Source organism: Rhipicephalus sanguineus, chromosome 8 (genome assembly GCF_013339695.2).
Source record: "Rhipicephalus sanguineus isolate Rsan-2018 chromosome 8, BIME_Rsan_1.4, whole genome shotgun sequence".
NCBI lineage: Eukaryota > Metazoa > Arthropoda > Arachnida > Ixodida > Ixodidae > Rhipicephalus > Rhipicephalus sanguineus.
In genome coordinates, this window is record NC_051183.1 from 60376366 (window position 1) to 60400057 (window position 23692).

Below are 23692 nucleotides of genomic sequence, written 5' to 3' on the forward strand. Positions count from 1 at the left end.
TGTGACATGCTTACGAATCCAATGGAGGCCGTGGAAAGGCAACCCCCCATACACGAATGATATCTCCATGCTATGCTCAGCATTATCGGCAGTGCGATGCGGACCAGCAGTTTTGGATCCACGAATTGGGTTTAGCCATGGTAACCACATCTCTGCGCCAAACCTCTCCGTTTTTTTAGCCAATCCGTCAGCGGGATTCGAACCAACGACCCACCGCTTGTGAACCGAACGCTTTACCGTCTCGGCTACACCAACGGCACAGGAACCGGTGCTTAGAAGTTGCACTGCACATTATCGCATGCACGCAGGTAGCGCATGCGTGTATCTCAAGGTGTAGTAGCGTATACGACAAAATGAAATGCGGTGCTTGCCTGTCCACTCGGGCAAATGCACAGCTTCACAAGTGAGTTCTGGTGTCATCTGTGTAAAGAAATGTAACGCAGCAGCCTTCAGCAATTTTCATTTCTAGGTTCTTAAAGGTTTCGTCGAATTCTTATGGAACAGATCTTTTGGCTGTTTTTATAGTGAAAGGTCACCCTAAAGCGTTTGGAAATATCGAATTTCTGGATATTTTCAATGTTTTATCGTATTTTGAAGAAATCGAGTTTAAAGTAGAATTATCTCTGAGTTGTCTAGTTGATTCATAGCGAAGAAATTCCGTACTGTGATCAAAGAAGGACCTGAACCAGAGGCATCAGACACATGAGAACAAGACGAGCGCTGGCTACAACTGAACTGCATAGTTTGAAAGGGTTGACGCTTGTGCAGGTTGGTGTGAATCAGTTGCAAAATATTAACAGCGCATAGAAGGTTTCGACAGGAACGGGACCAAGAGAGACGAAAAGCGCTGTTTGCCTTTCTCTGTCCCGTCCCTTTTCGAATCTATATATGCGCTGTTAACATTTTGCAATGGTTTCTACTCAACGTTTGATCACGAAATGCGAGGTATACATGTTACAGGTGCCACGCCCTCACTGGCTGTCTTGATAACACCACGTGATGCGCATTAGCGATGCGCGTGGCCCATCGTGTTTCTTAAAATGTGACCGACTTCGCGCATCCAAGTTAGAGGATAGAATCGGTCCAACGAGAACCACACGCTGCCTGGAGCTGCTGTTCGCCTGCGTCTATCTTCCTAGCTGCCCTGTCTCGCGCGCCTTCGGTCGTCGCGAGCTGACGTGTGAGCGTTAAATAAATTGTTGTCCGTTGTTATGTGAATACTACTTGTGCTTCGGTTTAAGTACGGATGGGATGCACCAAGTTCGATACTTACAATGTGTGCCGTGACAATAATGGCGTACTAAAACGACTAACTGCTTCGTGTTTAAGGGAGTATACCTCGATGATTACGCGTAAGAGCTTTTCATGCGCCCGCTGAAGTAGCGCCGTGGTATGGAAAAACGCAGTGAATTACCACTGTACTCTTGTTTCAGCCCTACTTACGATCTGGGCATGACCACAGTTTTTAAAAACAATTTAAAAGCCCGATTTCTGGCCGTAACCGGTGTCCCAGTGTGCAGCGCGCCACCGTCCAGCGTGGCTCGTGCAGCGTGCCAGCGTCCCAGTACCCAGCGCCACCCTGGTCCAATAATCATGTACGGCACTGGGACAGTGTCTCTGGGTTTTCCAATAGGGTATGCACACAAGCTCGGAGAGACTGTTTCGTCTCGGAATGCACAACACGCTGGAAGAAATTTCGGAGGCTCAGGAGAGGGTGTCATTCGCCAGGCTGTCCACCACGCGTTCCGGAAGGAACATTCTGCGGGAGTTGGGGACTCCACCGACGGAAATCCAGTCTCGCTTCTGCAGCATTCCTCGTGAACAGCGAGGACGAATCACCGTTGTCTTCATCCCGCGAAACGTCCACCCCGAGCATAACGAGAGTAGGAGACGGGCCAGGGCAAAGGATCTTTTAGAAAGGGCTCACGATCAGGCCGGGGACTTGCTTCGTCGACGCGGCCCGGTATCTCGAGGGGAAGGCGTATGTGGCAGTGAGCATCAACCACGAGGGGATAATCACAAACTCGACGACGGTCAGGACGACGGCAGCCGAAATAGCGGAGCAAGCTACGATTACGTTGGCCTTGCTGGACAACAAGAGGTCCACAATTTACAGCGACTCGAGATCGGCGACCATCCCGGAACCGGCCTTGCGGATCCTCCGCGACAAGAACATAGAGCCACACACACTCGTCCGGTTCCCAGCTCACATGGGACAGATCGAGGGAGCCCCGCCCAATCTCAATGAGTCGGCCCACATAGCTGCGCGAGAACTAGTAGACCGCGTAGCTACTGGAAGGCGCGCTGAGGTTTTGGAGAATCGGGACCCTCCCACCTCGTATAACGAAATCACCAAGCATTTTTACCTGGGGCGGAGACAGTACCCTCCCCCACACAGAAAATTAAGCAGACCACAGGCTCTGACACTCAGGCTACTTCAGGTCGGGGCGTACCCTAACCCCGTGCTATTGCACAATATCTATCCTGAAATACAGCCAACTAATGTATGTTAATTATGCGCAGATATCGCTAATCTCGATCATATGCTCTGGCGGTGCCCCGCGTTACACGGCGGCGAAGTCATCACGCCGTCAAAATGGGAAGATGATATTACAAGCTCCGGATTCGAAGCACAACTATGGGCAGTCAAACGGGCCCGCGACGCAGCAGAGAGACTTGGTCTTTCTGTTCCGAGGTGGGAGCGGCCCGCAACGTGCTAGGGCGCGTTCCGAGGGACCAAAATGAAGTTTATTCATCCATCCATCCAACACCCTTCCGATTGAGAATTTTCCGGCTTCCTCCATATCTCCAACGTTGTTATGGAATTTCGTAGGTGTTTGACAGCTCAGCTTATTCTATATCGACTCTTGAGGCTGTCACTTTGATTTAATATTGTGTCTTCATTAATTAGAGCTTTTAAAGAGCTTGGGTCCTTCACTGTCTAGGTGCTTCGCCTCATATATCAAGTGATGCTTTCGGAATTATTTATTTGCGGTTTCTTTCACGTTGCTTACGTCTTCAGTGTCTTCTTGTTATAAAGCATTGTACTTATTACTAAGACAATACTAAATCGCCCATTGTTTAGGTCTAGACGCTTCTCTGCAAGAGCGCTTCGCATTAGGGGCCCGGTTCACTACGCAGCTCGGCTAGGAATACAGCACCACCAAACGCGTCTGAATACATCTACAAAAGTGCTGCTGACATCTTCCAAATGGGTGATTTAGTAATAGTTTGACGGGCACTGGGTTTGCCTCGGCTGTGTGAAAAGCCCTTGCACCTGTTTCCTGGCTCTTTGTTGTAGTACGAGTGTCGGCTCCCGCGGCATTTTGTTTAGGAGCGATTACCGAGCTTGATGCGAGCACATTCGCGCTTTTCCTGCCCATGCCAGCCAGATGAACTTGCACGTCCCTCGTGATATTTCCGCTCAGCTCCTGTCCTACTCTCGTGGAAATTAGTATGAGGAAGCGGCCGCGAGTATAACAATGAAGAAGGACGCTGCAAGAGTATTTCTTCACCAAAGAAGATGAACATGAAAAAGAAGATGTGGGTAGAGGAGTTACAAACTGGGTGCACGGAGTGACGTTCATAAGTCGTTAAAATGCTGCGCTATCTGGGTGGTGTTAATTTCACTTGTAGCTCAGTATTTACTACGGCAAAGAAACGAGAATGTTCCTGACAACTTGCAGATGAACATCGACAACATTGACAATCGTAACTATGCAAAAGCACGTGGTGCCGTATTAGCTACTGGAAGACACCTCCTTGAAGAGCCAAAGTGTGGTATTGCGTGCAGCACTACCAAATAGGCACCGGGCGGCCGTCGTAAGGCGCCAGCTACGCCTCTCCCAAAAAGAGCCCCAAGCGGCGGCAGGGACAGCACTGGCATGTGAAGCAGACGACGCGGAGCAGGCTCTGCTACTTTCGGCCCGTATTCGAAGAGAAGCGCGGCGTTTCTTTTTGAGCAATTCGAAGCGCTATGTTGTTGCGTTTGTTGCCGAGCGGCAAAGAGAAGCGGCAGCAACAGTGTTCTTTTGAACAATGCACGAAGCATGCGACTCTCGGACATGTGTTCAGACAACGGGGCCCGTCGTCGGGCTTCAGGCAGACTCCCACGCAGTCATTTGCGGTCGTGGACGCGTTTAATGGCTGCCAAGTCATCTAGAAAGAATGACACGGTGTCCCTCTCATGTCCACACCGATGAGTGCTGTCGGAGCATCAAACGAGTCAGCTTCTTTGCGTGGTGCTGTGCTTGTAGGCGTTTGTTTTCGTTCAGAGACGGACCAGAGGGGGCACGATGCCTCCTCCCTTTCGGGACCGCAAATGAGGCAGGCCCGATTGGCGACACGATGTAAAATAAGCATCTTTGCATTTTAACTGCCGAACTCGCTGTTCCTCATTATTGTCTGGAAGCCCCCGGCGCGAAGGCGAGTCCTGACAGCGCAAGTGCACCCATGGCGCTGCCAGTTTTTTTGCGCAAGTTTCAAAGACTTGACCAGCTGGCGTACGCGTTTTCGTGCGTCTGCTCTAGAGAAGGGTATCCGCTTGCACGAAGCAGGTCACGTGCACGACATCACAAAATATAAAGGCGACAACGAGTGCGAATAGCGTTGCAAGTGCGCCCCGCAGACGAAGCTTAACGGCATAAGCTACGATGTGGAGGTAGATGTAAGTAGCACCATTTCTATTTTTTAAATGCGAAGCATTTCTTAGCGAACCCCAGGTACTTTGAGCGCTTCTATCTAGGTATCTGTTTATCTAACCGCCTACGTCTGGGTGCTCTCGTGATCGCCTCCTTAACTTGGTGTAGACCAAAATTGGCATGGGAGGGTAAGCGGATTTGACGAATATGACTGTCTGCTCATGACATGAATAAAGTGAAAATCCTGTCGCGTACGTCGTCAAACCCTTTCCTCCAGACAGGTGTCGCACATACCCGTTTACCACGGGCATCGGTGTATGGGTATGCGCCACAGGTGAATGACAGCTTATATCTACCCGGGTACGGCGAGAACAGACATTGGTAATTTTTTTTTAATTTCGAGAGTTTGCCCAATGGCATACATAGTTAAATATACAGATAGAGGCCGGCTTCCGTTATACACATCAACAGTGCTCTATGGTGGGGCCCATAGAACCACAAATCATAATCCGGTGGTCTTGTCGCATGAAGGCCCACTGTTCTCAAGTAGCGCCGCCGTATCTGATTAAAATGCGAGAGCGTTAAGAAAAACCGACAACGTCAGCGTTGACCCGACGAATGCAGAGAATAAAAATTAGGATCCCAGCAGGAATCGAACCCAATGGTTCTGCATGGCAGTCAGGTATTCAACCACAGAGCCACGCCAGGTTTAGAACCTGCTTTGGAAAAACACCCTATGCAGGCGTAATTTCGGTGCAACGTCAGTTGTGGTTGTGGTGCTGGCTATCCAATTTTATAACAAAGCAATAAACACTACATATGTACTCCTATGATACAGGCGTCATGTCGGGTTAACGTCTGTGGTTCCAGTGTTTGCTCTGCTTTTATAGCAGTGTAATAAACTGTACATTTGTATTCCTATATGATACAGCAAGCTAAATTCAAGCGTTTCTCGACCCCGGAGGAATACGCAAACGAAAGTTACGTATGATGTTCACATAATCCACCGTAAAGTGCACTTCACTGCGAAAATACTGACGTATGTGCTGTAACGTGGGTGCTGACGTTGCGTCAGGCCATAAGTTACCCTTTGAACGCCAGTATAGTCGACGTGCCCGGTAAGACCACGATGTGTACACAACTACTGCACTTACAAAAACACGTCGATCCACCTCGTAACGCTTGGCTCAACACAAAAAAATGCAGCATAGAGCTACTCGCCGACTGCTTCGCATGAAACCGATTCCCACAAGGCGTGGAACCTGCCGAATATTTAATACCTTGTTATTCTGTCTACACGTTAACATTGTCTCCCAACATTTCAAAAGGATACCCTACGTCTCCTATTCGATTTTCGGCTTTCCTTACGCAATGCTTGGTCGATCGCACATGCTATTCCTCTGGTGTACATCGTGCAAACTCCTGTTCCCGTTTTGCTTTCCTTTTCTTTTCGATGCGTCGCCGATTCTAATATTTCAACAGCTATCCTCAGTCTATGTATTTCATGTAGCTTGACGCAACGAGGGCCGTCGTTAGCAGCCGGTGCGCGAACAAGGCCGTCGGGGACGGCGATTGCAAACGGGAACCGATGGAACTGGATCTACTCCCCAGCTTTATCCATGTTTGCATAGCTGTTTGTGCAGCCTACAGCGCAGCCTGTCTGCTCGGGCTTGGTTCCCGGGGCCTTTCGGCAGCGCAGGACACAAGCAACGAGAGCACAATGAAGCGCAGCCAACATCCAGCACAAGTCCCCGCAGCAAGCGCCTGCTCATTTCTGGCACTCACATTCCATTAGTTCCGCGCCTCCACCGAAAGAGGCGCCACCAGTCCAAACTCGCCCCACGCCCGGTGCCTATAGAGAACAAACTGTGCGCAGTGATACATTTGAGCATATCTATCTATCTATCTATCTATCTATCTATCTATCTATCTATCTATCTATCTATCTATCTATCTATCTATCTATCTATCTATCTATCTATCTATCTATCTATCTATCTATCTATCTATCTATCTATCTATCTATCTATCTATCTATCTATCTATCTATCTATACAGCCACCTGAGTTTAGTGCTCCCGTGGTCGCCTTCTGAACTTGGTCTTTAGACCTGACAAAAAAGTAGACAAGGTGAACTCATATATACTCTTTATTTTGGGCATTTTGAAGTCACGATACACTTCTCGGAAGAATGAGCAAGGAGAACTGCAATCGCAGAGGAAATATTCGACGTGCCCATATATGTACACCAGGCATAAGCTGAGTAAAAATCAAGAAAGCCATTTTTGTTTAGAAGGCAAGAAACCGCCTACATTTAGCGCCGATAAAGCGGGTTTTTTCACTGCTATCCTAATTGCAGCGTATTATCTGAAGCTTTAGGAACACATGCTCTGGAAAATCTCCCGGCATGTCAAATGGAAGCTTATTTAGTGGTAATAAAATCAGCTTGCTAGGTTTAGGGACTGCCAAGACAGTCGCCAATTTCAATAGCCAGCTCTACTGCATTTTTAGCTTCTTGCATTTGCTTGAAGTGTGTGTGAGTTGGTGTTCCCGCAACTTTGTTCTTAAACTTGAATTGGTAGAGAATGTCTTTTGCTGCAACATCCATGAGCTTGTAGTCATTTCTGTATTCGATTCTTGAATTTATCACCGCTAGGTCCAAAGAGTGGCCATGTACCCTGATAGTCCACTTCTTTGTGTGCATATTTCTCTTGTATTAGGGCATGTACCTGTACGCAAGATACACACATCCCATATTCTTGCTGTATGCTTTGATGCAATGTGGTGCGATACATCTGCTTTATTTCTCCTCCTTTGACCTTCAACTACCCGAACGTGTTCTACTCCTTTCAAATTGGGCCTACTCTCCCGTTTTCAAAATCGAGAGCCCTCAACTTCCATGCTTACGATGTATCATTATCTCCATCATCATCCTCATCATTATCACTGCTGCTATCTGAGCATTCACTGCTGCTGTGCAGCTCTTTCACAATTTTGCCTTCATCAGACAAGTCAATATCACTCTGAGAGAATAGGTCTTGTATTTCCTAGTCTCTGGGAAACTTACCTGCAACACATAACAAAATCGTATCTATTTCGAATGCAACGACCTGAAGTACCCTACAGGCTTCCCAAGCAACGCTTAGCGGCGCTGCTGCTCTTGACAGGCAGCGCCATCTCTGGCAGAAAAAGACAAACTGGGGTGTTAGCCAGCGCGTGTTTTCCCTTCTCTCCACCGCGTTGCTGCTCGCTTCTGTGCACGTGCAGAGCTCTCGCGGTGCACTTTCGGCGCCTCGTAATGTACCGCTTGCAGTGCGGCTTCAAAAGGATTTTCAAGCTTGACTGACACTTCCGAAAAGCGAACTTGATAAAATGAGAAAGGCTCGTCAATCACGTTAACGGTGAAGAGCAGACGATCGACGACAACCACGCCCGACTCAAAGCGAAATGGATTTCCCAAGTCGCGATTACACCGTGTAGGACGTATACCTCGAGGTAAGTCTCATTCTGTCAGGTTAAAGATGAATAATGGTCCACATGCACTCCGAAATGAAGCCGTACACGCTATCGATGTTCTGCGGCGTGGACTACGAATCATATGATTGTTGTTATGATATGGCATGCTTACAGTAGCAGCCGTGTACTTTCATGAACAAACGTTTGCGGCGTGCGAAAAAAAGATTATACGGCCATGGCACTGCTTCCTGAGAAGGTTAGAGTCAAGTCCTCCGTGCCGCTGGAGAACCACCCGCCGATTAAGACGCGAGGCAGCTAGCTGAGCTTCAACCACTGTGAAGCAAGATGAACTGCTCGCCTCGTTTTTTCGGCTCTCGCGTCATGCTTGTAGTCTCTTTTGTGATATCGACTTGACAGGCGTATAAAACCTGTTGCGTGAACGCGGCTAGAAAATCGCACAAAGTCAGAAGGTGGTTACTTCAAGGTTGTAATTGCAAAGCATGTATTAAGTGCCAGTTATATTTAGCGGCTTAAATATATATCACCCCAATAAAGTGACAAAAACAAAGCAAACCTGCAGAACGATGTCAAAGCTTGCTGAAAATGCACAGACGTCCATTCCGGCGGGATAAAGTAGCCTTCCCGACGCGTGAAATACAGGCGCCGAACTTCTGACAATGTGCGGAGTTCAGTTGAATTCAACCAACTGCGCAACGCTAACGGTATAACGCAATGTGAACGTTCAACAACGACGGGTAGGTCTCACGAGCACGGGGAATCAAAACACAAAGTTGCTTCACCTACAACCGTAACTGGACTTTAACAATGCGAGAAGACAGCGAGTAATCATTACTGTAGTCGCTGCGTGCATGCGCCCCGTTACTTACCGATTCAGGTAGTCGGAACGAACGAAAGCGATGAACTCAGATAGCCAAAATAGAAGGCGAGACAGCGCTGTCAGATATCCACGCTTGCCGCCTTTATTTCTCGTGCGACACGCCCGGGAACCGATACAGTTTAACACGTGAATCGTGTGCTTTGTCTGCACTGTTGTGGCTGGCCGCTAAACCGCAATACTTCGGACCACGCTTGCGCTTCCGCGGGGTCGCTCTGCATCGTGGAAATGCGCAGCTTCGCAGAACAAGCCTCTCGGTTCAACGTACCCAGCTGACGGCCTCGTGAAAGGGGCTGAGTCGGCCGCGCTGAAGGTACAGAGCTTTCCGACAGAGCCGCAGCGCGGCTGGCGCGGCGCTGTCGTCGCGCCGCAAACTTGAGCTTGGGTTCCCTATTGGGTACAGTTGTAATTAAGTTGCGCTATCTCAGAGGCCACTCAAAGCGACAAGCGTGAACTTTTCATGCGCGTTCTCTAGTCTATCATGATCGTTTGTACACACTGCTTAACATTATATATAGTATTTAGTGCTCTAAGAAACATTTTAACTCACCTATTCACCTGCGCGCGCTTTCCATGCGTGGCGCCGCCATACTTCGTTTTACTGCAAGCGCGTGCGTGGGCCAACGACGACATGTCGTAGGTATTTTGTAAACTGATGCTTCCGCTAGAAGACTCCTACATTCTCCTCAAGCGGTCTTCAGCTATAACAGGAAAGCACGCCTTTTTCAAATTTACCCATATTGGTACCCACTGACTGAATAGGGTATGCCAAGGAAGGAAGGCAGGGAGCTACAGAAGCTGGCCTCTCATACCAAAATAGCCTCAGCAGCGTCACCGCCGCTCGCTAAACAGCCTTGCTGGTCATCCTGCTACAGAAAGCGGAACTGATGGCAATATATACACGTAATTCAGCTGCTCAAATCGACAGCTATAATTACAACACGTCTACCCAGCTTGTCACCTTAGCGACAAAATGAACGTGTGACACTGCGTCGGACTGCCTTATCTAATTTTTTCAGTTTAGAACTCTTGCGACGCTTCAACATGAGGCTTGGCGCTGTTATTTTATATAGTGAGCGAAAAACGGAGTAGACGTACCAATAGCAGTTATTCTAATGTGCTTCGAATGCCAACAGTTCTTTTCGATATTTTGATACGGCCTTTTTTTCCACTTAGTTTTATGCAACTATCTCCAACTTCAAGTCATCAAAAACACCAGAATTAAAATTTTACACACAGTTATACCCCTGTCACACTGGACGTTTTAATGTCATTCGAATGGAATGACATTCGCATCTAATGACATTATGTGGCTGCTACACAGTGATATTTAATGTCATTAGAATCGAATGCATTAAGAAATCGAATGAGTTCGCAAAACTCATTCGCCCCCGCAGCCGAACCGAATGTATACTCTCTACCCCAGAGGTTACTTAAAATGTGGCATTCAGCATTCCCATTTTGACACGCATTCATACAAACTCGCTAATAATGTTGGTTTTTTTAGGCATCTCTCATTTTAACGAGAACAGGTGTACGCAAGGCTGCTGCAAAATCTTTTTACTCTCCCACTCAGTGGCGTCTGGCCGCCGGCGCTGTCGGTCGTAGTGAAAACAAACAGACGCCTGTGTGCACGTGTATCTACAGCGATGGCATCAGCTCCACGAGCGCACTGGATCCAGTATCAAGGCGGAGGCGTTTGCTCTCATAAGGCTATGGGAAGGCAATTTTGCGCAGTTCCTTTGCAAACTGCTTTCCCGCATGGACGCATGTGAGACTGCGTTTTGAAAGCGAATAAACGTGGAACGCTCTGGGTTTCTCAGTGTGTGCTGTCGCACCGCAAACTGCCACGGGTGCCTCTGTCACTTCGCGTTGGGGAAAGCTTCAATAGACGCGGCTTATCTTTTTTGTATGGCTGCGTCTTGATTCTTCTTCTATCTGAAGATCAATGAGTCTCTTCGACTGTCTTATGCGCTTTTCTCGCAACGCGAATGTACAAAGCAACTAAATGCTTTATTTGCTGCAGCTTAGCGTCGTTGTTCAGCGTCACTGCCATGTCAGCCATGTTGCTTGTGCTCATGTTGCTACTGGCTAAGCGTCGTCTCGTCTTGGCTTATTGTGGCCAGATATTATGCGATACAAAATTTTAGCCGTTTATTTTTTTTTGTGAAGCGACTTCCCACATGTCTTTTAAAATAAATAACTTCACTTTTCTACAACTCTACATTACCTTCCTCAACTTTTCCGGCCATTTTTTGTCTGAATTATCGACATAGGTATCATGAACGAATGACATTACTTTTTCCTGTGTAGCACCATCACGGATCGAATGGCATTCGTTGCACCGAATGACATTCGAACCTAATGACATTAACACTTCCAGTGTGACAGGGGTATTAGAAAGATATTAAAAGGACATATCTCGTATTGATTTGTGTATACAAGTATGTCTAACAATGGGCCCAAACCTCGAACAGTTGTTTCGTTTATGGATTGATGCTTTCTTAACAGGCCACATTTTTTCTTATGCCACAACTTACCTTACTGCGATTCTTTCATCCAGAAGTACTCCGAAAAACAAGGTCCTCGACGGCTTGCACTCCAAGAGAGTTATAAAACCGACATAAGCCTAAGAGCATAAGAAAGCTGCCATAGTGTAATGATCTCCACTCGAACGTCTCTTGCGCTACCGGAAATGTGCACGCAGCTCGCGCAGCACCTCCATGTAGGAGAACTTGCGGCGATACAAGTGCCACCTTTCCATCACGTGCGAAAGCACCTTGTGTTGACGTAGGTTAAACAAGTTAGAGAGTACGTATTTAGGCATGTCGCATGTTGCTGCTGTGGCAAGAAGCACGCTCGTAGAAGCATGTACCTGTTTGTTGAACCTTTTACCTAAAATAAAAAAAACAATAAGCTAAGCGCCACGCAGATCAACACATCCGGAACAGATACGCTGCTATGATTCAGCTTCAGCTCTTTCTCAAACGCGTAAACATTCTGTCGCATCTTCTACGATAAAAAGAATACCACACCCCAGACAAAGAAATGTACAACTACTATCAAAGAAAACTGGGAACCATAGCACCACCCCTCCCTCCCGGAACAGCGTCGCCAGATTGTCTTGACGCCGAAAAATTCAGGCGTCTAAGTGTGGATGACTTAAATTTTTATTCCACGAAGTCATGTAATGCCGCATAAGACAATTAGGATAAAAACATCGTTGATCCCTCCGTCATGGGAATCGGTATAACACCAAAGTAAAATGTGTCGTCACAGAAGTAGTCGATCGCATGAGTCGACTTTGATTGCATTGGTATACGAGAGTTTGTATAATGATTATTATTGTTTAGCAGATACAGCAGCCCTTGATGTAGATGCACACACGTTGCAGCCTAGTGGTACAACTCCGTACCGACCACTAAAGCCCATGATCATGATTTAACATTTGCGGTCGCTGATGTTCTTAACGTAATCGTGAGCACCGCATAAGGGTGAATTCCGCGCAAACATGACATCAACAAGGACATAAACACTGATACTCAATATACAGTCCTTCAAAGCGTCGTAAAAGGAAAATAGAAACACAACGTGCGTCGTGTCTTCCCTCTAGGCCACGGTGTAAGATATATAGTATATATCTTACACCGTGCTCTAGGCTGACCGTTAACTCTCACAGGGCTAGCGGGGAACGGGGTGCGACAGCCGGCGAGCGTCGCCGAGGTATTTTTCGATATGCGTGGATGCAATGAGCGAGGCTTTAGGGCGCCTCGATGCGCGTTTTGTCTGGTTTAGGGAGACATCTCCGTCGTCTACTGCGGCACGACTGCCATATTTGAGCCCACGGCGTCTTACCTGCGTCTCACCGCTCTACGGCGGCTGCGCTAAGAGGCGCGAGACGCGAGGAAAGAAATGGGGTGGCGGCGGCATCAGCGTCTTCAAATAATGCAATACCTTAGGGGAGCGCACGTATTCTAGTACACTATAAGCGCACATATCGAGGCACACTACGAGGCTTGGGCTAAATAGGACGCCTCGCGGACTGATAAAGCGTTAACGAAATTACACTTCTATTGGAAACGCACGAATAGGACGGTCATAGCAACGGCGTGTTTTTGTTGTTGTTTTTTCCAGCTTGGTGGCACACATGTCACCGTCCCGTTATAAAGGGGACGCTCATAGCAGCCATTCATCAATCCAAGAGCACCGTGAGAAGAAAGTGTGAAAGGTAAAAAACGCGTTCATGTAGCCTCTGCAATGTGTTTGGCGGTAGCTCAGTGGGCAAAACGCCCACCAGCTACCGTCGGGGATCGTGTGGTCATGGGTACCGTCAAAGGAAGTTTTTCTTGTAGTTTTTCAGGGGCGAAGCTCTTATAGCGGCACCCGTTCGTCCCTGTCGTAGTAGTGTGTAACCAGTCTTAAAAACGGAGGGGGCGTGCACACATGAAGGCTGCCTAAAGACAATGCGCTGCGACAGTACGTGATATGTATCGCCCTCTCCTCTCCTACGCTTCCCCCTCTTTCTCCTCTCCTACGACCCCCCCCCCCCTATCTTTCCTCGCGGCGCAGCGGCGCCGACGCAGGCAGCGTCGCGGCAGCGTCTTGATTGAAAAAACCGACCGCTCGCGCTGCACAACCGTTCACTGACCACCCCGTATATATAGGCACTGGATTTTGACCTCCAAGGTAGTGCGTGTGTGCGATTTCTCCTGTGCGTGATTAAACAATGAAAATTCACAGCGTACATGTAAAATTAAAGTGAGCTGCAAGTCGTCATAACTCTCATCGAACCTTTAGTATAAACGCGCCCGATCTCACGTCGGTGATGATGTACTGTGCAGAATTCACGGAAGATTCACGGTTTACCGATGAACCTCCGCAGCTTCGCCCACTCATCATCATTCACTCCGTGGATATGCTGTGATTTTTTTCTTTGCCATGTGATGGCGTTCATTTTGCTGACGTATTTCGGTGACGGAAATACATCATGAAATTCTTGGTGGACCCCGGCATAAAGCAATATCGTGTTAAAAGTGTTACACTAAGAAGAACCATCGGTTGTTAAACACTGATCCACAGTCAAAAGATTCTTCCGCTATGAAATGAGACAACCATCGTGAAAGTGGCCATGCATAAAGGTGTGCTCGCACCATACGATAGCTTTGCCATCTGACAGTCGGTGAAGAACACCACCTCTTGAAGACGACATGGGCGACGCGAGTGGTAGAAAAGCTTCGCGACCCGTGTATGCGCATTTCAGCAAGTTCTTTAAAATGTAATATTTCATTTGGTTGGCCTGTTCGCGAAACTTATTCCAACTGCGTATGAAGGAAAATGTCTTGCCTATATTATGCAGTGACCTCGCTTTCTGATCGTCCTCACGCATTTCAGGCAAGAAATCTATTTGTAACTAGTCCAAAAGCGGGGAAGGCTGAGGTAATTTGTTGTAGTAAATGAAAGCGTGTGGACAGCGCCGAATAAACAGAGTAAAAAATAGAGTGGAATGAGCGCTGATTTTCAAAAAAAAAATATTGTGTTGAGAATCAATGGAATATATGTTCAAGTTTTCTTTTATGAGGCACCGCAAACACGAAGTTCTGTTATGGTATCAAAAGCTTTGAGGATGCTTAAGCTTCGCACGTAAGAGTGGAACGCCATAGTATGAGTACACTGCGCTTGCGCGGGCGGCACCACAACCACAGCGGCGTTCAGCGCCAAGGCGGCCGTTTCCTCGTCTCTGGGGTAATAGCATCCCGTCCCAGACCTCATCCTAGGCTACTTCTCTAAGCATGATGTCGTCTGCGTGCGTTCCTCTGCATCTGCGGGGTGTTTTCATACCGTCGAAGGTTTGGATATTTTTTTAAGGGAAGCAAACATCGATATACGCAAGCTTCCTAACGAGGCAGCTCTGGTACATAATCTTTCCTAACGAGGCAGCTCTGGTACATAATCGCTTGCGTCCGCAGGGAAAAGGAACTTTTCCCTGCGGACACAAGCGTGGTGTGAGGTCGGTGTATGTGCCAGCCTTGCTGGTCATCCATCTTTAGAAAGTGGAACTGGTCGCAATTTTAAATGCGAATGCATTTCTTAGTCGCGCTATGTAAGCGTCCGGCGTTGTCCGCGGCGACCTCTCCCATAGCAACAGCTGCGGGCGCGCGCGCTTATCCTCGCCCCTAGCAACCGGAGCATGTGGTGCGAGAGAGTGTAGGAGAGGGTAGGTGCAGTGCTTCGCCGCTCCTCTCGCCGTACGCTCTCTCTCCTCCCTGCGCCCCACTCTCCCGTCAGCTCGCGCCTCACTCTCGACCGTTCGCTGGCTGGGCGCCTCTCAAGAACATCCGGAAATGTGTGCTCGAGACGCCGCTGTGAAACGCCAACGCCGAGCCGAGAACGCTGGCGCCCCACTCTCCCGTCCGCTCGCGCCTCACTCTCGACCGTTCGCTGGCTGGGCGCCTCTCAAGGCTATGGCAGAAGTCGGTGAAGGCGAATGTCTGACGGCAACGCTACCCTCTCTCGGCGCAGGAAATGCATTCGCGTTTCCTCACGATTTCCTCCAGGGAGGTGGGGGCATTCTCTTTAAACGTAATCCAGCTGCTCAAATCGACTGATATAATCACAAAGCCTCTACCCAAGTTCTCATCTTAGAGACAAAATGAACGTGTGACACTGCGTCGGACTGCATTATCTAATTTTTCAGTTTCGAACACTTGCGACACTCCAACGTCATGCTCGGTGCACTTATTTTATATAGTCAGCGAAAAACGGAGTAGATATAAAAATAGCAATTATTCTAATGTACTGCGTATTTTCGGTATATGCCAACAGTTCTTTTCGATATTTTGATAGGGCCTTTTTTTCCATTTAGTTACATGGACCTATCTCAAACTTCAAGTCACTAAAAACTCCAGAAATAAAATTTTTACACCCAGTTAGAAAGATAATGTTACAGGTAGCTTGTTTAATAACTATTCACAATGCACAGCGCAGGGTGGACAAGATGGCGACAGTCCAGCAACAACCAGCAAGCGACGTCGTCTTCCTCTTTCATACAGCCACACTGTCTGGTATCATAACCCCCCGGCGGTAGAAGCACCGTCTTGGTGCTTAATCTACACAGATGTGGTCGAAGGAGGGTAATAAGGCTTGAGCCGAGACACGTGAACGATGTCGCTCGTATCTGACGATGACGTCGTTGGATCGGCTGGGATGATCTCATACGTGACGTCAGTCACCTGGCGAACGACACGGTATGGTCCAGTGTACCGTGACAGCAGTTTCTCAGAAAGCCCCACACGCCGAGTGGGTGACCAGAGAAGCACAAGAGAACCCGGAGAAAAGTGCACGTCTCTATGACGACAATCATAGAGCTGTCTTTGGTGCTCCTGCGAAGCTTCTAGGCGGTTACGGGCGAGTTGGCGCGCGTGGTCGGCGCGGGCGATGGCTTCGGCGGCATATTCGGTGGCGGAGGGCAGCAAAGTGTCCAAGGGTAGCACGGGTTCTCGTCCGTATAGGAGATAGAATGGCGAGTAGCCGGCAGTGTCGTGACTCGAGGAATTGTAGGCGAACGTCACATATGGCAAATGAATGTCCCGGTCCTGGTGATCAGCCGCAACGTATTTCGCGAGCATGTCGTTTATGGTCCTGTTGAGGCGCTTCCGTGAGACCGTTCGTCTGTGGATGGTACGAAGTTGTAAACTTATGCTTGGTATTGCAAGACCGCAGGATTTCTTCAACGACAGCTGAGAGGAAGGTGCGGCCACGGTCAGTGAGAAGTTGGCGTGGGGCTCCGTGCACTAAAATTATGTCGTACAACAGAAAGTCCGCAACGTCGGTAGCGCAACTCGTCGTAAGTGCTCGTGCGATAGCGTACCGCGTCGCGTAGTCTGTGGCGACAGCAATCCATTTATTTCCGGAGCTGGAGAGTGGGAAAGGGCCAAGCAGGTCGAGACCGACTCGAAAAAAAGGTTCAGCGGGAACCTCGATCGGCTGAAGGCAGCCAGCTGGAAGGGCAGACGGCTTTTTGCGGCGCTGGCAGGGCTCACAAGCGGCGACATAGCGTCGAACAGAACGGGCAAGTCCAGGCCAAAAAAACCGACGACGTACACGCTCGTATGTGCGGGAAACGCCCAAGTGGCCCGCCAAGGGAGCGTCATGAAGTTGGTGAAGGACAGTCGAACGCAGATGTGCCGGTATGACGGGAAGTCGGGGCCGAGTGGATCGAGGTTGCGGCGGTATAGGATCCCGTCTTTGACGAGATACATTTGTAGAGGAGCGTCACGAGGTGCTGACTCAAGTCGGTCAATGATGGCTCGTAAAGATGCATCCCGGCGTTGCTCTTCGCCAAGTTTGAGCAGCTGCGACACAGAAAAAACGTCTGCGATGGTGTCAGTATCGGCTTCTTCCTCCACAGGGTAGCGGGATAAACAATCCGCATCCTGATGCAATCGCTCTGTTTTATACGTTACAGAGAACGTGTATTCTTGCAGGCGTAGCGCCCAGCGAGGAAGTCGTCATGTGGGATCCTTGAGTGAGGCTAGCCAGCAGAGCGCGCGATGAGCGGTGACGACTCGGAATGGGCGCCCGTATAAGTATGGACGAAACTTTGCGACTGCCCACACGAGAGCGAGGCACTCGCGCTCTGTGATTGAATAGTTACGCTCTGCGGGAGATAGCAGTCGGCTTGCATAGGCTATAACACGGTCGTGTCCATGTTGGTGTTGCAGTAACATTGCTCCTATGCCGTGCCCACTGGCGTCAGTGCGGACCTCGGTTGAAGCTGATGGGTCAAAGTGGGCCAAGACTGGCGGAGTGGTAAGCAGGGTCGTAAGTTGAGAAAAGGATGAGGCTTGATCAGGGCCCCAGTAAAAAGGGGCGTCTTTCTTCAAGAGGTCGGTGAGGGGGCGTGCAATGGTCGCAAAGTCCTTAACAAAGCGTCGGAAATATGAGCACAGCCCCACAAAACTTCCAACATCCTTTGGGGACCTCGGAACGGGAAAGTTTGTAACGGCGCGAATTTTCTCAGGATCTGGGCGCACGCCTGTGGCATCGACGAGGTGGCCAAGCACAGTGATTTGACGACGAGCAAAGTGGCATTTGGAGGAGTTCAATTGAAGTCCGGCTCTACGGAAAACGTCAAGAATTGCCTCTAAACGATCGAGATGCGAGTCGAATGTGGGTGAAAAAACAATAACGTCGTCGAGATAACACAAGCAGGTGGACCATTTGAACCCTTGGAGCAATGAGTCCATCATTCTTTCGAAGGTGGCCGGCGCATTACAGAGACCGAAGTGCATCACCTTGAACTGATAAAGACCATCAGGAGTGACGAATGCGGTCTTCTCGCGGTCCAGACCGAAGGTCGATAGTTGAAAAATAAGTAGCACCATATAGGCAGTCTAGGGCGTCGTCGATGCGGGGCAAAGGATAAACATCTTTTTTTTGTAATCTTGTTGAGGTGCCGATAATCTACACAAAAGCACCATGTTCCATCCTTCTTTTTGACAAGGACGACGGGAGAAGCCCAGGGGCTGCACGAGGGCTCGATAATGTCTTTCGTGAGCATCTTCTGGACTTCCTGCTGTATTACTGTACGCTCCGACGCGGAAACACGATAGGGACGCCTGTGAATTGGATTGGCATCGCCAGTATTGATGCGATGCGTAACGACGGTCGTTTGGCTTAAGGATGTACTGGCAAAATCAAAAATGTCGCGATAGCGCTCCAGAACGTGGTAGAGAGCTTCAGCTTGATCTGACGTGAGGTCCGATGAAACCATTCGTTTAATGTCGACGCCAGAGGAAGATGATGTAGTTGACCCACGGGCTGAGCTGCAGCAATCATCCACTCTGAAGGGCTCGACATGGTGGTCCTGAAGAGCGGTAATTTGGGCCAGAGAGATACCCTGGGGGAGAACCTGTGCCGTCAGTGCGAAATTGACAAGGGGAAGGCAAGTGCGGTTTCCCGTAATTGTCAGAATCGTGTGCGGAGCAGCGACACCACGCGTAAGCATCACGGCAGGAAGCGGTGCAACCATGTAATCGCCGTCAGGTACAGGTGGCGTGCAGGATAAGTCGACGTGTGTAACGGAGTTCGGCGGGAGGCGTATGAAATCGGTGCAGCTGAGACGACTTTGAGGTGGGTCGGTCGGATCGGAAAGGAGAGGCAAATCAAGGTGAAGAGAGCCGGCTGAACAGTCTATGAGGGCAGAGTGAGTGGCTAGAAAATGCATACCGAGAATGAGTTCATGAGGGCAATGTTCGATAACGGCAAAGAGAACGACAGTGCTTCTATCTTCAATAGTGACCCGGGCAGAGCACATGCCAATAATAGCGGCGGTTCCCCCGTCGGCGACTCGTACTGCTCGGTTTAGGGCGGGCGTGACAACTTTCTTAAGTCGGTGGCGAAGAGCAGCACTCATAATGGACACATGCGCCCCAGTATCAATTAACGCGCTCACAGGAACATTGTCCACAGTAACGTCCAAAAGATTCCGGTTTGTTGTTAACGCTAAACGAGGATTTCTTGCGGAGGTCGTCGATGCAGCTCCACCTCGAGAAGCTGCACTGCTTAGTTTTCCGGTTGGAGGCGCTGCGAATAGGTCGGAGAGGCAGCATGGCGAGATTGTGGGGGCGAGCGAGATTGACGGCGAGCAGGGGATGGTGAGCGGTCGTAGCGAGGTCTGGTCAGAGGTGCGGCAGGAGCAGAGAATGTGGTCGGCATAGAAGCAAGCGCTGAGGACGACTGGTTGACAGAACTGGCCTGGTTTGGAGACCCATAGTGTGCCGGTGGAGCCCAGTGGTTGCAGCAATAGCGAGCGATATGACCAACGCGTCGGCAGTTAAAACAGATGGGCTTGTCGTCAAAGGTACGCCATTCGGACGGGTTGCGTTATCGAGAATAGTTAGAAGCAAGTCGAGGAGCGGACGGCCGACGATAAAAAGGCTCAGCAGAGTATACAGGTGGAGCAGGATTTAGGCCGAAGTTCGATAATTCTTGACGGACGACGGCCTGGATCAAGGAAACCGTTGTCGGGGAAGGGTCAGGCGTTGAGAATGGAGTGACCACCGGTTGCGCTGCCTCGCCTTCTCGACGAATGATGCGGGTGAGGTTGTCACATCGAGGGGCCTGGCGGAAGACGTCTTCACAAGAGGAAGTAGGCGCTGTGTTCGGAAGGCGCATGATGGTTTGAGGTACGCGGCGGGCTTTAGCCTGTTCTAGACGGCGGCAACCTTTAAGAATCGTGTCGATGCTCGCGATGTTGTTAAAAACCAGCAGATGGAAGGCGTCGTCGGCAATACCTTTCAGGACGTGATTAACTTTCTCGTCTTCCGACATGCGCTGGTCGGCCTTGCTACAAAGAGCCAGGACGTCAAGAATATAGGAAACGTAGGACTCAGTCGAAGTCTGGGCACGCGTGGCGAGAGCCTTCTTTGCAGCGTGCTGACGGCCAGATGAATCGCCGAAAAGATCGCGGATCTTCTCTTTGAAGAGATCCCAGCTCGTTATTTCTTCTTCGTGGGTTTCAAACCATGTCCGCGGAGTGCCGTCGAGATAGAAAAGAACGTTAGCGAGCATGAGTGTGCGATCCCAACGGTGCGTAGCACTGACGCGCTCGTACCGGTTCAGCCAGGCGTCAACGTCGGTAGTACCATCTCCGGAGAAAGTGCCTGGATCGCGGGGAGGCGAGAACGTGACGTAGGTTGTGGCTGGGGCTGAAGGGGTCGGCGGTGATGAAGCTCCGGGAGGCGAAGTCGGTGAGGGGTCGCCGGTGTTGCGACCGCTGCGCGTTTCCATGGAGGTGCGGGAATCGTCCACCTCCACCAATAATGTTACAGGTAGCTTGTTTAATAACTATTCACAATGCACAGCGCAGGGTGGACAAGATGGCGGCAGTCCAGCAACAACCAGCAAGCGACGTCGTCTTCCTCTTTCATACAGCCACGCTGTCTGGTATCAATATTAAAAGGGCATATCTCGTATTGATTTGTCATACAAGTATGTCTAACATTGGACCCAAACCTCGAACAGTCGTTTTGTTTATGGATTGATGCTTTCTTAACAGCCCACCTTTTTTCTAATGTCACAACTTACCTTACTGCGATTCTTTCATCCACAAGTACTCCGGAAAAACAAGGTCCTCGACGGCTTGCACTCCAAGAGGTTTATAAAATCGACATAAGCCTAAGAGCATAAGAAAGCTGCCATAGGTGTATTGATCTCCACTTGAACGTCTCTTGCGCTTCCGGAAATGTGCACGCAGCTCGCGCAGCGTCTCTCTGTAGGAGAACTTGCGGCGATACAAGTGCCACCTTTCCATGACGTGCGAAACCACATTGTGTTGACGTAGGTTAAACAAGTTAGAAAGTACGCATTTAGGCATGTCGCAAGAAATGGTTGCTGCTCTGGCATGAAGCACGCTCGTAGAAGCATGTACCTGTTTGTTGAACCTTTTACCTAAAATAAAAAAAACAATAAGCTAAGCGAAACGCAGATCAACACATCCGGAACAGATACGCTGCTATGATTCAGCTTCAGCTCTTTCTCAAACGCGTAAACATTCTGTCGCATCTTCTACGATAAAAAGAATACCACACCCCAGACAAAGAAATGTACAACTACTATCAAAGAAAACTTGGAACCATAGCACCACCCCTCCCTCCCGGAACAGCGTCGCCAGATTGTCTTGACGCCGGAAAATTGAGGCGTCTAAGTGTGGATGACTTAAATTTTTATTCCACGAAGTCATGTAATGCCGCATAAAACAGTTAGGATAAAAACATCGTTGATCATGGGAATCGGCATAACACCAAAGTAAAACGCGTCGTCACAGAAGTAGTCGATTGCATTGGTCGATTTTGATCGCATTGGTAAACGAGAGTTTGTAGGAGGTATATTATTGTTTGGCAGGTACAGCACCCATTGATGTAGATGCACTCGCGTTGAAGCCTAGTGGTACAACTCCGTACCGACCACTAACGCCCATGATCATGATTTAACCTTTGCGGTCGCTCATGTTCTTAACGTATTCGTGGACACCGCATACGGTGAATTCCACGCAAACATGACATCAACAAGCACACAAACACTGATGCTCAATATACGCTCCTTCAAAGCGTCGTAAAACACGAATAGAAACGCAACGTGCGTCGTGTCTTCCCTCTTGGCTGACAACTCTCACAGGGCGAGCGGGCAACGGGGTGCGACCAAGGAATTTTTTTTTAAACCTCCTTGGGTGCGACAGCCGGCGAGCCTCGCCGAGGTATTTTTCGTTATGCGTGGATGCTATGAGCGAGGCCTTAGGGAGCCTCGATGCGCGTTTTGTCTGGTTTATGGCTCATTCACACTGGGGAATCCGCCCGCCACAGCGACCGGAATTCGCGCGCCGCCGAAATTCCACATTGTTCACACCACTTAGCAACCGCACCGCCGAAACTAGGGCGCCTAGTTGTCATCGTCCCTTCGCGCGAAGGAACGCTGGCATCGACGCGCTCGGCGTTGTGTATGCGTTTCGTTATGGCGAAGCGCATAAACAGGAGCAGGGTCGTGGCTGGGTCGTGGAACTGCTGGGCCTGCTGGAAAGGAACTTTCTGGCGATGTATGACGAGGAGAAACATGCGTTCGCCGAACAAGAAACGACGCAAGCAGTCGTAGTTGGTTCGTCCGGATTTGCAAGACGCGAGAAGCTTGGTCGAGCCGAGGTAATGCTACCCGTTTTGCGAGATCGTGATGATGTATTGCAAAAATGCTAATTTTCGACAACACTTGGTAGTTGTCGAGAGCTACAGGATGATTACGAAAGACTTCGCTGTTGCTGCGGGCTTCGACGACTCCGATATCACAAACGCGCCGCCATTTTTCGAGTGTTCGACTCGCGTTCCGATTGGTTCGCGGTGAGGGAATCCGGCGGCAGCTGCCGCAAAAATCGGTCCAGGACCGATCGGCGCGGAATGGGCTTTTCCGGCGGATCTCGCTGCCACCGAAGCGGATTCCGCGCGCTCTCGCCGCCGAATGTCTCAGTGTGAACGCGCCATTAGGGTGACGACATCTCCGGCGTCTACTGCGGCGCGACTGCCATATTTGAGCCCACGGCGTCTTAGCGCACGTATTCTAGTCCACTAAAAGCGCACATTTCGAGGCACACTACGAGGCTTGGGCTAAATAGGCCGCCTCGCGGAGTGTTAAAGCGTTAACGAAATTACGCTTCTATTGGAAACGCGCGATTAGGATGGTCATAGCAACGGCGGGTTTTTTGTTGTTGTTTTTTTTCCAGCCTGGTGGCACACATGTCACCGTCCCGTTATAAAGGGGACGCTCATAGCATCCGTTCATCAATCCAAGAGCACCGTGAGAAGAAAGTGTGAAAGGTAAAAAGCGCGTTCATGTAGCCTCTGCAATGTGTTTGGCGGTAGCTCAGTGGGCAAAACGCCCACCAGCAACCGTCGGGGATCGGGCGGTCACGGGTCCGTCAAAAGAACTTTTTCTTGGAGTTTTTTTTTTTTGGCATGTAATGGCGTTTATTTTCTGACTTATTGTTGTGACGGAAATACATCATGAAATTCTTGGTAGACCTCGGCATAAAGCAATATCGTGTTAAAAATGTTACACTATAAGAAGAACCATCGGTTAATAAACACTGATCCACAGTCAAAAGGTTCTTCCGCTATGAAATGAGACAATCATCGTGAAAGTTGCCATGCATAAAGGTG

The 23692-nt window shown here is 49.4% G+C and overlaps 1 long non-coding RNA gene across 3 annotated transcripts in view; it reads right to left on the reverse strand.

The window, feature by feature from the left end:
• The window catches only part of LOC119402001 (uncharacterized), a 91852-nt gene that overhangs the window by 66607 nt on the left and 1553 nt on the right, over positions 1-23692 (reverse strand). The window contains exon 1 of one of the 3 annotated variants that reach the window (XR_005185596.2): positions 21078-21276. The exons of 1 other annotated variant lie outside the window; for it this stretch is intronic. This is a non-coding gene — a long non-coding RNA (uncharacterized LOC119402001). Of the gene's footprint in view, positions 1-21077; positions 21277-23692 lie in introns of those variants that run through there. One more of the 3 variants, XR_007417128.1, reaches the window with a different exon arrangement.